We start from the raw sequence: 17,560 nt of genomic DNA on the forward strand, positions 1-17,560 counted from the left end.
CCAGCTTCCGGCAGGGCAAGCGGAGGGGCAGGTTTCGGGTCGAGAGCCAGACCCTGTCCCCAGGTGAAAACACGGGGCCTCACTGCGGTGACTGTCAGCGCTCTTCTTCTGCCTTATACTCGCTTGGCGTAATGACTCTTGGACCGCTCTCCAGGTCTCCTTAGAGCGCTGTACCCACTCCTCCACCGCAGGAGCCTCAGTCTGGCTCTGATGCCATGGTGCCAGGACTGGCTGGTACCCCAACACGCACTCAAATGGTGACATGTTGGTAGAGGAGTGGCTTAGTGAGTTCTGGGCTATTTCTGCCCAGGGAATATATCTCGCCCACTCCCCTGGCCGGTCATGGCAATACGACCGCAGAAACCTACCCACCTCCTGGTTAACTCTCTCCACCTGCCCATTACTCTCCGGGTGATACCCTGAGGTCAGGCTGACCGAGACCCCCAGACGTTCCATAAATGCCCTCCAAACACGGGAGATAAATTGGGGGCCCCGATCAGAAACTATATCCTCGGGCACCCCGTAGTGCCGGAAGACATGGGTGAAAAGAGCTTCCGCAGTCTGTAGGGCCGTAGGGAGACCGGGCAATGGGATAAGACGGCAGGACTTAGAGAACCGATCCACAACGACCAGGATTGTAGTGTTACCCTGAGAGGGGGGAAGGTCAGTAAGAAAATCCACCGATAGATGGGTCCACGGCCGTTGTGGAACGGGAAGAGGTTGTAATTTACCTCTAGGCAGGTGTCTAGGCGCACACCGAACAGGAGGAAACATAGAATCGCACATCCCTCCTCAAAGTGGGCCACCAGTACTTCCTCTCAAGACCTCTCACTGTCCTAAAAATACCTGGGTGACCCGACGAGGGTAGACAATGAGCCCATCGAATCAATTGATCATGGACAGCCAGCGGCACGTACCTACGGCCCTCCGGACACTGTGGAGGCGCAGGTTCCTCCCTTAGCGCCCGCTCGATATCCGCGTCCACATCCCATACTACTGGTGCCACCAGCTTAGCTGCCGGAATAATGGGAGTAGGGTCGATGGACCTGTCCTCAGTGTCATAGAGTCTTGACAGCGCGTCAGCCTTAGTGTTGAGGGAACCTGGTCTATACGAGATAGTGAAACGAAATCTAGTGAAAAACATGGCCCACCTTGCCTGACGAGGATTCAGTCTCCTAGCTGATCGGATATACTCCAGGTTACGATGGTCAGTCCAGATAAGGAAAGGGTGCTTAGCCCCCTCAAGCCAGTGTCTCCACACCTTCAGGGCCTTAACCATAGCCAACAACTCCCTATCCCCACATCATAATTCCGCTCCGCTGGCCCGAGTTTCTTCGGAAAAAAAGGCACAGGGGCGGAGCTTCGGTGGCGCACCCGAACGCTGTGAGAGCACCGCTCCAACCCCAGCCTCGGATGCGTCCACCTCTACTATAAACGCCAAAGAAGGGTCCGGATGTGCCGACACCGGCGCCTCAGTAAACATCGCCTTCAACTTATGAAAAGCTCCGTTCGCCTCTGCTGACCACTGCAAACGCACCGGCCCCCCCTTCAGCAGTGAGGTAATAGGGGCAGCTACCTGACCAAAACCCCGGATAAACCTCCGGTAGTAATTGGCAAATCCCAAGAACCGCTGCACCTCCTTTTCCGTGGTCGGAGTCGGCCAATTACGCACGGCCTTTACGCGGTCACCCTCCATTACCAAACCAGAGCTGGAAATGCGATAACCCAGGAAGGAAAGTGATTGTTTGGAAAACTCACATTTCTCCGCCTTCACATACAGGTCATGCTCCAGCAGTCGTCTAAGAACCTTGCGCACAAGAGATACATGCGCAGTGCGTGTAGCGGAGTAGATCAAAATATTGTCAATATACAATATACACTCCACCCTGTCCGTGCAGGTCTCTGAGAATCTGATCCACGAAGGATTGAAATATAGCTGGAGCATTCTTTAAACCATATGGCATGACGAGGTACTCATAATGGCCAGATGTAGTGCTAAATGCAGTTTTCCACTCATCTCCCTCCCGAATATGCACCAGATTATAAGCACTCCTGAGATCCAGTTTAGTGAAGAACTGCGCTCCGTGAAATGATTCCACTGCCGTAGCAATGAGAGGTAGTGGGTAACTAAAACCCACTGTGATGGAATTTAGACCTCTATAATCAATACACGGACGTAAACCACCATCTTTTTCTTCACAAAAAAGAAACTCGAAGAGACAGGTGACATGGAGGGCCGAATATACCCCTGTCCCAGAGCCTCGGTGATATAAGTTTCCATAGCCACCTTCTCCTCCTGGGACAAAGGATACACATGACTCCTGGGGAGTGCAGCGTTACCCTGGAGGTTTATCACGCAATCCCCCTGCCTATGGGGTGGTAATTGGGTCGCCTTCTTTTTACTGAAAACGATAGCCAAATCGTCATACTCAGCTGGAATGCGCACGGTGGAAACCTGGTCTGGACTCTCCACCGTTGTCGCACCGATGGAAACCCCTACACACCTGCCTGAACACTCATCAGACCACCCCTGTAGAGTTCCCTGTTTCCACGAAATCGTAGGATTATGAATAGCTAGCCAGGGAATCCCCAGTACAACTGGAAACGCAGGTGAATCGATAAGGAACAAACTAATTCGCTCCTTGTGATTCCCCTGCGTAATCATCTCCAACGAAATTGAGGCTCTCTTCACCAGCCCTGACCCTAACGGTCGACTATCTAAAGAGTGCACGGTAAAAGGGGGGTCTACTTTTACTAACGGAATCCTCAACCTCTGAGCGAGTCCGCGATCTATAAAGTTTCCAGCTGCGCCTGAATCTACCAGTGCCTTATGCTGGAGAGAAGGAGAATAATTAAGGAAACTAATTAATAGGAACATGTGACCAACAGGAAACTCTGGGAGAGTGTGGTGCTTACTCACCTGGGGTGACCGATGAGTGTTCTGCCTGCCCTCACGATTCCCAGATGAATTCCTTCAGCACCGACCAGATGTGTGCCCTCTCCGGCCACAACTGGTACACGAGGAGCTTCCTCCTCCGATCTCCCTTGACGCGGTCCCTCCTAGCTCCATCGGGATAGGGGCAGGAGGATCAGGAGGTAGAACTGACAGGACCCTTTCAGAACGTCCACGAGCAGCTAGCAGATGGTCCAACCGGATCGACAGGTCTATCAGTCCATCCAGGCTAAGTGTAGTATCCCGACAGGCAAGCTCCCAACGGACGTCCTCTCTCAGGCTACACCGGTAATGGTCTATCAGGGCCCTGTCGTTCCACCCTGCTCCCGCAGCCAAGGTCCGGAACTCCAGCGCGAAGTCCTGCGCGCTCCTCGTCCCCTGTCTAAGATGGAACAATCTCTCACCAGCCGCTCGACCTTCTGGAGGGTGATCGAACACGGCCCTGAAACGGCGGATGAACTCCGGGTAGTTGTCCTTCGCTGAGTCGGGCCCGTTCCAGACCGCATTAGCCCACTCCAGGGCTCTACCGGTCAGGCATGTGATGAGGACCCCTACTCTCTCCTCCTCCGAGGGGGCCGGCCGAACGGTGGCCAGGTAGAGGTCTAATTGAAGCAGGAATCCCTGGCACCCCGTCGCTGCTCCATCGTAATTCCTCGGAGGCGTCATGTGCAGAGCGCTGGAACCGGATCCAGATGGGGGAGATGGTAGAGTTGCTGGTGGGAGGGTCGGTGTAGTAGTAGTAGGGAAACCATTCCTCTCCCAACGATCCATCCTCTCCATCATCTGATCCATCGCTGATCCTAGGCGATGGAGGATGGACGTGTGATGTTGGACTCGCTCCTCCATAGTGGGAAGAGGAGTGGTCGCTGCTCCTGCTGACTCCATAGAAAGGTGCGGGCTTCTGTTAGAGTAAATGAGTGAAGAGGTGTGGAGTCAGGCGCAGAGAGCAAAAGATGTGGGAAAAACAACACGCTTTAATGTCCCGGAAACATAACATGAACAAAAGTGGAAACACAAATGAACAGAAATATAAACGGACAGCGTGAAACCCAAATGCCAACAAAAATACACTCAAACAAGAAAACAGGCGAACAAGCCCGCACGAAACAGAAGCGGGCTGAACAGACTATATATAACCCTATCCTAACAACCAAACAAGAAACAGGTGCTACCAATTAGACAGAACTAAACGAACACAGAACAACGGATCGGCGATAGCTAGTAGCCCGGCGACGACGACCGCCGAGCGCCACCCGAACAAGAAGGGGAGTCACCTTCGGTAATATTCGTGACACTCTCCTGGACAACTTTTTAACCTTAACATTCTCCTACAGCAATGATGGTGTAAATGTGGCGGTTTGGAACATAAACTTTATATTTGACAAATTAGCCTCTTTGGCTAATCTTAAGACACATAAGGACAAACCATGATCAAAAATTGATTGATAATGATTGCACAATATAAGGAAGTCATTGAGAAATTGAATCTAATCAAAAGATCCAGATAACAAAAATGTAATCCTTCAAATATGGGGAACCGCTGAAGCATTACAAACACACCCTAAGAACAAAGAAAGGAACAGCACATTAGAAATCACCTGGATATGATTGAGGAATCCATAGAATCAAACCACTTCTGGGAGAATATAAGTAAATTAAACAAACCTCACCGTGAGGAATTAACTATCCAAAATGGTCACATGTTGAGATATCACTTTGCAAATGTCACGTTCTGACCTTAGTTCTGATGTTATGTCTTTGTTTTAGTATGGTCAGGGCGTGAGTTGGGTGGGTTGTCTATGTTCCTTTTTCTATGTTTAGGGATTTCTGTGTTTGGCCTGGTATGGTTCTCAATCAGAGGCAGCTGTCATTCGTTGTCCCTGATTGAGAACCATACTTAGGTAGCCTGGTTTCACTTTTGAGTTGTGGGTGATTGTTTCCTGTTGTAATGTTTGTTTCACATTTCAGGCCTGTTTCGGTTTTTGTTTGTATCATTCACTTTGTTATTTTGTATTCTTTAGTGTTCAGTTTAGTTAACTAAAATGGACACTTACCACGCCGCACATTGGTCCGACCTCTCTTTCTCCTCGTCAGAAGAAGAGGTTCACCCCCTTGGGTGAAGTTCCCAGAACAAGAAGATATACAAGAAAAATTACAAAGCCTTGAATCAGCAGTCAAAGACTATCAGAATCCTGTGAATACCCCAATTCTAGAAGAATTGTTGGAAAATGTGACACTCTGCAACCCAAAAAGGCCTGTGGTGCTGATAGTATTTTAAGGGAAATGATCATTTATACAGACCACAAATTAATTTATAGACTGAAACTATTCAACATTATCCTCACTGCAGGTGAGGAACAAAGGATTGATCATTATCCTCACTGATATTTGGAAAGGATTGAAAAGGAAAAAGGATTGATCACACCAATCTATCAAACATTTTGACAGATTTTACCTAAATAATTAGAGGAATTTGCTTTAACGGCAACTTGGGGAAAATGTTATGCAGTATCATAAATAGCAGACTACATCATTTCCTTAGTTAACACAATATCCTGAGCAGAAGCCAGATTAGATTTTTTATAAATAACCGCACAACAGACCACATTTACAGTACCTTGCAAAATAATGAATCCCAATTGGCATTTTTCCTATTTTGTTGCATTGCAACCTGTAATTTAAATATATTTTTATTTGGATTTCATGTAATGGACAAACACAAAATAGTCCAAATTGTTGAAGTGAAATTTTAAAAAAATATTCTAAAATAAATGGAAAAGTGGTGCATAAATACAGTTGAAGTTGAGAGTTTACAAACACCTGAGCCAAATACATTTAAATATGTTTTTCACAATTCCTGACATTTAATCCAAGTTAATATTCCCTGCCTTAAGGTCAGTTTGGATCACCACTTTATTTTAAGAATGTGAAATAGTAAATAATTGTAAAGAATAGTAAAGAGAATGATTTATTTCAGCTTTTAGTTCTTTCATCACATTCACAGTGTGCCAGTTGACATACACTCAATTAGTATTTGGTAGCATTGCCTTGAAATAGTTTAACTTTGGTCAAATGTTTCGGGTAGCCTTCCACAAGCTTCCCACAATAAGTTGGGTGAATTTTGGCCCATTCCTCCTGACAGAGCTGTTGTAACTGAGTCAAGTTTTAGGCCTCCTGGCTCGCACACGCTTTTTCAGTTCTGCCCACAAATGTTCAAATGTTGAAGTCAGAGCTTTGTGATGGCCACTCCAATACCTTGACTTTGCTGTCCTTAAAGCCATTCTGCCACAACTTTGGAAGTATGCTTGGTGTCATTGCCAATTTGGAAGACCCATTTGCAACCAAGCTTTAACTTCCTGACTGATATCTTGAGATGTTGTTTCAACATATCCACATAATTTTCCATCCTCATGATTCTGTCTATTTTGTGTAGTGCACCAGTCCCTCCTGCAGCAAAGCACCCCCACAACATGATGCTTCCACACCCATGCTTCAAGGTTGGGATGGTGTTTTTTCGGCTTGCAAGCATCCCCCTTCGTCCTCCAAACATCGCAATGGATATTATGGCCTAACAGTTCTATTTTTGTTTCATCAGAACAGAGGAAATTTTCCAAAAAGTACGATCTTTGTTCCCATGTGCAGTTGCAAACCGTAGTCTGTTTTTTTATGGCTGTTTTGGAGCAGTGGCTTCTTCCTTGCTGAGCAGCCTTTCAGGTTGTGTCGATATAGCACTCATTTTACTGTGGATATAGATAATTTTGTACCTGTTTCCTCCAGCATCTTCACAAGGTCCTTTGCTGTTGTTCTGGGATTGTTTTGCACTTTTCACACCAAAGTACGTTCATCTCTAGGAGACAGAACGCGTCTCCTTCCTGAGTGGTATGATGGCTGCGTGGTCCCATGGTGTTTATACTATTGTTTGTACAGATGAACGTGATACCTTCAGGAGTTTGGAAATTGCTCCCAAGGACGAACCAGACTTGTGGAGGTGTACCATTTTTTTTCTGAGTTATTGTCTGATTTGTTTGGTTTTCCCATGATGTCAAGTAAAGACGCACTGAGTTTGAAGGTAGGCCTTGAAATACATCCACAGGTACACCTCAAATTGACTCAAATCATGTCAATTAGCCTATCAGAAGCTTCTAATGCCATGACATAATTTTCTGGAATTTTCCAGAAAGTGTTTTAAAGGCACAGTCAACTTAGTGTTTGTAAACTTCTGACCCACTGTAATTGTTATACGGTGATTTATAAGTGAAATAATCTGTTTGTAAACAATTGCTGGAAAAATGACTTGTGTCATGCACAAAGTAGATGTCCTAACCGACATGCCAAAACTATATTTTGTTAACAAGAAATTTGTGGAGTGGTTGGAAAACAAGATTTAAGGACTCCAATCAAGCGTATGTAAACTTCCGACATCAACTGTATGTATTCACCCCCTTTCCTGTAAAGCCCCTAAATAAGATCTGCTGCTACCAATTACCTTCAGAAGTCACATAATTAGTTAAATAAAGTGCACCTGTGTGCAATCTAAGTGTCACATCACTTCATCACCTGTTCTTAAATGCCCCAGAGCCTGCAACAGGCACCATGAAGACCAAGGAGCTCTCCAAATAGGCCAGGGACAAAGTTGTGGAGAAGTACAGATCTGTGTTTGGTTATAAAAAAATATCAGAAACTTTGAACATCCCATAGAACACCGTTGAATCCATTATAAAAAAAATTGAAAGAACATGGCAACACAACAAACCTGCCAAGAGAGGGCCGCCTGCCAAAACTCACAGACCAGGTAAGGAGGGCATTAATCAGAGAGGCAACAAAGAGTCCAAAGATAACCCTGAAAGAGCTGCAAAGCTCCACAGTGGAGATTGGAGTATCTGTCCATAGGACCACCTTAAGCCGTACACTCCACAGAGCTGGGCTTTACGGAAGAGTGGCCAGAAAAAAACATTGCTTAAAGAAAAAAAATGGTGTTCGCCAAAAGGTATGTGGGAGACTTCCCAAACATATGGAAGAACGTACTCTGGCCAGATGAGACTAAAATTATTATTTTTTTGCCATAAAGGAAAATGCAATGTCTGGCACAAACCCAACCCCTCTCATCACCCCGAGGACACCATCCCCACAGTGAAACATTGTGATGTCTGCATCATGCTGTGGGAATGTTTTTCATCCGCAGGGACTGGGAAACTGATCAGAATTGAAGGAATGATGGATAGCGCTGAATACAGGGAAATTCCTGATGGAAACCTTTTTCAGTCTTCCAGAGATTTGAGACTGGGATGGAGGTTCACCTTCCAGCAGGACAATGACCCTAAGCATACTGCTAAAGCAACAATCAAGTGGTTTAAGGGGAAACATTTAAATGTCTTTGAATCTCCTAGTCAAAGCCCAGATCACAATCCAATTGAGGATCTTTGGTATGACGTAAAGATTGCTGTACACCAGCGGAACCCATCCAACTTGATGGAGCTAGAGCAGTTTTTCCTTGAAGAATGGGCAAAATTCCCAGTGGCTAGATGTGCCAAGCTTATAAAGACATTCCCCAAGAGACTTGCAGCTCTAATTACTGCAAAAGGTGTCTCTACAAAGTATTGACTTTCGGGGGGCTGAATAGTTGTGCACGCTCAAGTTTGCTGTTTTTTGTCTTATTTCTTGTTTGCTTCACAAGAAAACATATTTTGCATCTTCAAAGTGGTAGGCATCTTGTGTAAATAAAATGATACAAACCCCCAAAAATCCATTTTAATTCCAGGTTGCAAGGCAACAAAATAGGAAAAATGCCAAGGGGGTGAATACTTTTGCAAGCCATTGTATACCCTCCACAATCTAATTGACTAATAAGTTAACCTAAACAAAGGCTAAAACTACTCATGTTTGGTAGACTTCAAGAATGCATTTGATTCAATTTGGTATGAAGGTATTTTTTTTATAAACTAATACAAAGTGGTATTGGAGGGAAAACATATGTCGTTATTAAATCAATGTACAATAAAAACAAATGTGCGGTTAAAATTGGCAACAATCAAACATACTTCTTCTCTCAGGGACAAGGAGTGAAGCAGGGCTGCTCAATAAGTCCAACACTATAGTCACGGATTCCTCCAGAACTTTCATTACACACACCTGTTCCCTATTCCAAATGATTAGTACTTGTATAAGTGTTCCATTTGGTTTCCATTGGGCTGTCAATTGTTATTACAATGTTCGTTGGTGCGTGTGCTGTGTGTTTTGGGCTTTCGTACCCTTGTGGATTGCGCATATGATTACGGGTCTCGTCCCGTGCGTTAATCATTGTGTTATTTATTATGTGTTATTTATTCAAGGTATTCCTCGTTCTTTTGTTTGCATTTCAGCCCTGTGTTTTTGTTACGTGTTTGTCTGGTCTTCGTCCCTGTGCCCTTACATGGCACGCCGTAATTTGGGCTTTATAAAACAAACTATTCCGCATTCCTGCGCCTGTCTCCGATTCTTCACGCCAACGTGACTACTATTTAACATCTACATTAATGAATTGGCAAAAACATTTGAAGAATCTGCAGCACCTGGTCTCACCCTACACAACACCGAAATCAATGTCTGCTGTACGCAGATGACCTGGTACTGCTGTCTCCCACTAAAGAGGGATTACAGCAGCTCTGACAGTAAACCTAAAAACCCAGAATATAATGATTTTCCAAAAGAGGTCCGGAAAGCAGGATTAAATTTCAGCTACAGCAACACAGGTAGCTTTCACATGCCTGTGAACGAGCTGAGACAAAGCAAGAAGAGCATCCAATGGCATTAATTAAAGAACCCATTTCTCTATATGGCAGCTAGGTATGGGGTCCACTCTCTAATAATGAATTTACCAAATGGGTAAAACATCCAATCAAAATGCCGCATGCAGAGTTTTGCAAGACAGCATTGCAACTGCAAAGAAAAACTCTAATGTAGTTGTTAAGCTCGTTGTTTGAATGAGGAGACCAAGGTGCAGCGTGGTAGGCAAACATTTTACTTTTATTAAAATGAACACCGAAAAAACAACCATATACAAAACGAACGTAAAGATCTGCAGGCTACACAGCAACTATACAAAATCAAGATCCCACAAACTAAGGTGGGAAAAAGGCTGCCTAAGTATGATGTCCAATCAGAGACAACGATAGACAGCTGCCTCTGATTGGGAACCATACCAGGCCAAACAAAGAAATAGTACAACTAGATTGCCCTAGTCACACCCTGACCTAACCAAAATAGAGAATTAAAAGGATCTCTAAGGTCAGGGCGTGACAGTAGTGCAGATTACAAAAAAGAGACCTCACATTTTACAAACATCTAAAAAACAAGGGACCCCGAAACATTTCATCACACATTTAATCACACACCCCTAGTCAAGAGATGAAATGAGAGAAGAGCCCTCAGCCAGCTGGTTCTGAGGCTCAGTTCACTATCCCAAACCAACCCCATAGAGCCTCAGGACAGCACTCAGAAAATCTGGCCCAACCAAATCATCACAAAGAAAAAAGAAAATAATATCTTATTGGAAATACACCACAAAAAATGAAAGTCAACTTCAATGCTATTTGTCTCTACAGACAGTACATGGTGGCAGACTATCTGACCACCAGTCACGTTGGTCAGATAGTCTGCCACCATGTACTGTCTGTAGAGACAAATAGCATTGAAGTTGACTTTCATTTTTTGTGGTGTCTATAGCCTGACTATGCTCACTGAGTCTGTACCTAGTCTGTGTTTTCCTCAGTTTTCTATCGTGACAGAAAACTGAGGAAAACACAGACTAGGTACAGACTCAGTGAGCATAGTCAGGCTATAGACACCGGTCGTCACAGGCAAACGTGGCTGCCCACAGAGGACAGGCTGTGCTCACTCTGCTCCAAGGGAGAGGTTGAGACAGAGCTGTATTTCCTATTACACTGTGACAAATACTCAGACCTAAGAGAATATTTCTTTCCCAAAATTATCATCCAGGACAAAGGGTTTGAAACTATAAAAGATGAAGAAAAAATCAGATATTTATTATGTGAAAATCAAAAATGTGCAGTTTTGGGAGCCAAATATGTTTCCTCCTGCCAAAACCTGAGGTACAGTCAGTGAAAAGTGCAATGTTATGTCAATAACATTTTCCGTTGAGTTTTGATTTAGCTTTCATACCTTGTCATGTGGCTTCTCAGTCATGTTGAGACTGGTCTACTACTATTGCTTTAATGTATTATTATTATCATTAATATTGTTGTCATATTATTGATGCCTTATTGCTGTTGGTCCCACCATTTTCTTTATATGTATATTTTGACAATGTAAGTAAATAATTGAATTGACTTGATAGAGAGAGAGAGAGAGAGAGAGAGAGAGAAAGAGAGAGACAGAGAGACAGAGAGACAGAGAGAGAGAGAGTGAATAAAGCAAGATATAGCGACAGAGAGAGAAAGAGAGTGAAACAGAGTGAAAGAAAGAGGAGAGTGGTTCAGGAAATGTTTTTTCATTGTGCATTAGCAATCACTTACGATATTTAAAAAGCCTCTGTGATGGACATTTTACACGTGTTTGTCTTAAAACAAATTTCTGTGTTATATTCATGTGCTGTTCTAATAACCAATTTCTGGAATTTAGACAACACATCCCTTAAATGGTGGTTATGGTAGAAAGGTTGGCGGGAAATGGTTGGTAATCAAAGAGTGCTTCTATGAATGCTTTCAAAACAAGGCATGACACATACATCTGGCTGTTCACAAATTAAATGTGTGATGGATTTGAGGGAGAAAAAAACGAAAGAAGAAACTCTATTGCTCATATTCAGTTGGTTCATGGACCTCAGGAGTTAAGGCGGAATAGCTGAACCCAGATCAGTACTTTGATGTTCATCTTATAGCCCGGTGGTAAACCCCTCCCACTCTCTCTTAACCTGTGTCCAATTCTCTCTCTCTCTCTCTCTCTCTCTCTCTCTCTCTCTCTCTCTCTCTCTCTCTCTCTCTCTCTCTCTCTCTCTCTCTCTCTCTCTCTCGAACTAGCCTTCATACTGTATCTCTTCACCCTTTCCCTCTCATTCCTCTCGAACACTACCCTCAGTTCTCTCTCCCTCTCGTTCCTCTCGAACACTACCCTCACTTCTCTCTCCCTCTCATTCCTCTCGAACACTACCCTCAGTTCTCTGTCCCTCTCATTCCTCTCAAACACTACCCTCACTTCTCTCTCCCTCTCATTCCTCTCGAACACTACCCTCAGTTCTCTTTACCTCTCATTCCTCTCGAACACTACCCTCACTTCTCTCTCCCTCTCATTCCTCTCGAACACTACCCTCAGTTCTCTCTCCCTCTCATTCCTCTCAAACACTACCCTCACTTCTCTCTCCATCTCATTCCTCTCAAACACTACCCTCACTTCTCTCTCCCTCTCATTCCTCTCAAACACTACCCTCAGTTCTCTCTCCCTCTCATTCCTCTCGAACACTACCCTCACTTCTCTCTCCCTCTCATTCCTCTCAAACACTACCCTCACTTCTCTCTACCTCTCATTCCTCTCAAACACTACCCTCAGTTCTCTCTCCCACTCGTTCCTCTTGAACACTACCCTCACTTCTCTCTACCTCTCATTCCTCTCAAACACTACCCTCACTTCTCTCTCCCACTCATTCCTCTCGAACACTACCCTCACTTCTCTCTCCCACTCGTTCCTCTTGAACACTACCCTCACTTCTCTCTCCCACTCGTTCCTCTTGAACACTACCCTCACTTCTCTCTCCCTCTCATTCCTCTCGAACACTACCCTCACTTCTCTCTCCATCTCATTCCTCTCAAACACTACCCTCACTTCTCTCTCCCTCTCATTCCTCTCAAACACTACCCTCAGTTCTCTCTCCCTCTCATTCCTCTCGAACACTACCCTCACTTCTCTCTCCCTCTCATTCCTCTCGAACACTACCCTCAGTTCTCTCTACCTCTCATTCCTCTCGAACACTACCCTCAGTTCTCTCTCCCTCTCATTCCTCTCGAACACTACCCTCACTTCTCTCTCCCTCTCATTCCTCTTGAACACTACCCTCAGTTCTCTCTACCTCTCATTCCTCTCGAACACTACCCTCAGTTCTCTCTACCTCTCATTCCTCTTGAACACTACCCTCAGTTCTCTCTCCCTCTCATTCCTCTCGAACACTACCCTCACTTCTCTCTCCCTCTCATTCCTCTCAAACACTACCCTCACTTCTCTCTCCCTCTCATTCCTCTCGAACACTACCCTCACTTCTCTCTCCCTCTCAAACACTACCCTTACTTCTCTCTCCCACTCATTCCTCTCAAACACTACCCTCACTTCTCTCTCCCACTCGTTCCTCTTGAACACTACCCTCAGTTCTCTCTACCTCTCATTCCTCTCGAACACTACCCTCACTTCTCTCTCCCTCTCATTCCTCTCAAACACTACCCTCACTTCTCTCTCCCTCTCATTCCTCTCAAACACTACCCTCAGTTCTCTCTCCCTCTCATTCCTCTCAAACACTACCCTCACTTCTCTCTCCCTCTCATTCCTCTCGAACACTACCCTCACTTCTCTCTCCCTCTCATTCCTCTCGAACACTACCCTCACTTCTCTCTCCCTCTCATTCCTCTCGAACACTACCCTCACTTCTCTCTCCCTCTCATTCCTGTCAAACACTACCCTCACTTCTCTCTCCCACTCGTTCCTCTTCAACATTATCCCTCACTTCTCTCTCCCACTCGTTCCTCTTCAACATGATCCCTCACTTCTCTCTCCCACTCGTTCCTCTTCAACATTATCCCTCACTTCTCTCTCCCACTCGTTCCTCTTGAACACTACCCACCCCTCACCCCTGACTTCTCTCTCCATCTCTCCTCTGCACTCATTCAAATGAATGTTTCATCAATGAACTCCCCTTCCTCTTCTCTTCCTCCTTTTTATAATTGATGTCTTCTTTCAAAGTGGAGATCAATAAGACAGACTGGGTAGTGGAGCCTTACGTCAGCTCTACCATACCATAGCAAGTGTTTCAAACCAAGGCTTGGCCCCAGCCTCAGCGGAGCTCAGCCATACTTTACTTTGGCTCTCAAACCTACAGTACATAGCACCTGGCTCTGTCCTTAACTGCCTCTGTCCCTACCTGGCTCTGTCCCTACCTGGCTCTGTCCCTACCTGGCTCTGTCCCTACCTGGCTCTGTCCCTACCTGGCTCTGCTCTATCCTGACACTCTTAAACCTAGCTATCCTGGCCATATTTGAAGATTAGTTCTACTGTTTACTGGCTCCATCAAGCTTAGGGCTCCTGAACCGATCAGCACCTTAGCTCAGCTCTATCCTGGATCTCTGAAACATGCAACTCTTGCCACTAGCCTCAACTTTACCCTATCCTGACCTTACCATTATTCATTATTCTACCCTTTTAAGTTTCTGTACCCTGCCTCACACACACGCTCAGCTCAAAACCACTACTCTCTCAATACACATCCCATTGCATTGTCTTCCATCTACTCAAAGGAATGTGACACAAACACAGAGCAAAGTCATCACAAATCCTTTTTCAAGAAAATGATAGATGCAATCACAGTGCAATAATTACAAAGTACAAAGCTCAAAGATTCTTTATCAGATCCTAACTATAACAAGTTTGGCGTACCACAGTGTTAGGCCAGAGAGAGAAAAAGAGAGAGAGAGAGATACAGAGAGAGAGATATGTAGACCGAGAGATAGATGCAGAGACAGAAGGGGAGCAGAGAGAGAGAGAGAGAGAGATACAGAGAGAGAGATATGTAGACCGAGAGATAGATGCAGAGACAGAAGGGGAGCAGAGAGAGAGAGAGATACAGAGAGAGAGATATGTAGACCGAGAGATAGATGCAGAGACAGAAGGGGAGCAGAGAGAGAGAGAGAGAGAGAGAAAAAGAGAGAGAGAGAGAGATATGTAGACCGAGAGATAGATGCAGAGACAGAAGGGGAGCAGAGAGAGAGAGAGAGAGAGAGATACAGAGAGAGAGATATGTAGACCGAGAGATAGATGCAGAGACAGAAGGGGAGCAGAGAGAGAGAGAGAGAGAGATACAGAGAGAGAGATATGTAGACCGAGAGATAGATGCAGAGACAGAAGGGGAGCAGAGAGAGAGAGAGAGAGAGAAAGAGAGAGAGAGAGAGATACAGAGAGAGAGATATGTAGACCGAGAGATAGATGCAGAGACAGAAGGGGAGCAGAGAGAGAGAGAGAGAGAAAAAGGGGGCAGAGAGAGAGATGCAGAGAGAGAGATAGGATCACAGAGAAGGGGCAGAGAGAGCGAGAAGGGGCAGAGAGAGACAGAGATGCAGAGAGAGAGAAGGGGCAGAGAGATAGAGATGCAGAGAGAGAAGGGAAAGAGAGAGAGATGCAGAGAGAGAGAAGGGGTAGATAGAGAGAAAGATGCAGAGAGAAGGGGCAGAGAGAGATGCAGAGAGAGAGAACGGGCAGAGATAGAGATGCAGAGAGAGAAGGGGCAGAGAGAGACAGAGATGCAGACAGAGAGAGAGATTGAGAATGAGAGAGAGAAAAAAAAGAGAGAACAAAATAACATGAAAAAGAGAAAATAGAATGCAATAGACCTAAAAGATCCTTTGCTCCATTCTAGCCTGACGTCAGACTTGATGGATTGTTCCCTATGTGTGGTCCAGTGAGTGAAGAACCCTCTCTTAAATATATAAGATGGAATGGAGCTGGGGAGATGAAATAGTGAGAAGAAGATGGGATAGAGGGATGGGCTGGGAAAGGGACGGAGTGGAGAGGGGATCTATGTATTTGAAAGGAGGTCTGGAGAGATACAGAAGGATATGAATTAGAGAGGAGATTTGGAGTTGATAGATGGATGAAAAAGAGTCAAATAAAAGGAAACAGGAGCATGTCAGGGTCTGGAGAGCAAGGGAGAGGCTGGAAGTGGGTGACGTGGATATATGGAAGAGGTGTGTGTGGGGTAGAGAGAGGGTGGGATAGAAGTATTTGAAGGGGGGGTGAGAACAGGGAAAGATGAGCTGAGAGAGCCTGCTCCATCTGTGATCTGTCTCTGTCTCTGTGTGTGTGTGTGTGTGTGTGTGTGTGTGTGTGTGTGTGTGTGTGTGTGTGTGTGTGTGTGTGTGTGTGTGTGTGTGTGTGTGTGTGTGTGTGTGTGTGTGTGTGTGTGTTTGTGTGTCCATGTACCAGCTATGCTCGGTCTGGACCCACCAGTTTGTCCAGACCGAGTGTGTCTTTGTTGTGAACTGTATGTAAATACATTTCCAGATTCTGTTTGACTCTCTGGGCTTATCTCTGTATGTGAATTGCACACTTCCATGGGTGTGTTTTCTTTGTATTTCTCTCCCCTGTCTCTCTCTCCCTCACTCTCTCTCCTTCCCTCTCTCCCCTTTCTTTCTCTTCTTCCCCCTCCCTTTATATCTATACCCATCCCTCCCACCTTCCCTCCCTCCCTTTCTCCTATACCCTATCTCTCTCTCTCTCTCTCTCTTGCTTCCTCTGTCCCTTTCTCTCTCTCCCTCCCTCCCTCTCTATCTCTCTCTCTCGCTCTCTATCCCTCTCTCTCTCTTTCTCAGTATGTGATTTATGGTGTAGAGGGAATGGTGCTGGCGTGTTGATGAGGCAGCCTTTATTTACTCAGCTAGTCGCCATCGTGACTGCATCCAGCACTGATGAATGGACCCAGAGAGAGTGGGATGAGTAGAGAGGAATGAAGGGAGGAAGAGAGGGATGAGTGGGGAGGGAAAAGTAATGAGGGAAAAAGGGAGGGTCAGGGGTAGAAGTAGAGAGGAGAAAGGGTGATGAATAAGTAAGACAAGGAAGAAGGAGGGAAATGGAGAAAAAGAGAAAGGGATATATACATACAAATATAAAAATAGGGAGAGATGAATTCATGGAAAGAAAAATGTAAACGAAGATAGGTTAAGAGAGATAACTTAAGAGAGAAAGGGGGAGGGGAGAGGGGTGTAATCTCCCCGGAACACTATCATAATTGTCACATTTGATCAGCAAGGAACTCTAGTTAAGTTCATGGACCACTGCCTTTCCCTAACCTCCCACACACAGAGACATAAACACACACACACAAACAAACACATACAAACACACACACGGCACAAACACAAAGAGGAAGAAGCAGTTCAGAGTATCATTTACATGTGTAGTGCTGGATTCCACCATGCCAAAACATCCCCAAAGCACAGCTCGGTCGTCTATCTTAATTGAAACAAGGAAGAGAACCCAATTACAAAGAGGATTGGGTGAGAAATAAAGAGAAAGAGAGAGGGAGCAGAGAGAGAGGCAAAATGAAAATAAAAAGATAAGGTGTGTGATATGAGAGGGGTATTGGGACAATGAATGCATAAAGTAGCTGTTATTAGAGTTGTTCGAATTTATTGAGTTGATAGAGTTGTTATAGTTGTCAGAGTTTATATAGTTGTTAGAGTTCTTAGAGTTGATAGAGTTCTTAGATGTTTTTTTATTTTTTTTATTTTTACCTTTATTTAACTAGGCAAGTCAGTTAAGAACAAATTCTTATTTTCAATGACAGCCTAGGAACAGTGGGTTAACTCCCTGTTCAGGGGCAAAACAACAGATTTGTACCTTGTCAGCTCGGGGGTTTGAGCT

Source organism: Oncorhynchus nerka, linkage group LG4 (assembly GCF_034236695.1).
Source record: "Oncorhynchus nerka isolate Pitt River linkage group LG4, Oner_Uvic_2.0, whole genome shotgun sequence".
NCBI classification, from domain to species: Eukaryota; Metazoa; Chordata; class Actinopteri; order Salmoniformes; family Salmonidae; genus Oncorhynchus; species Oncorhynchus nerka.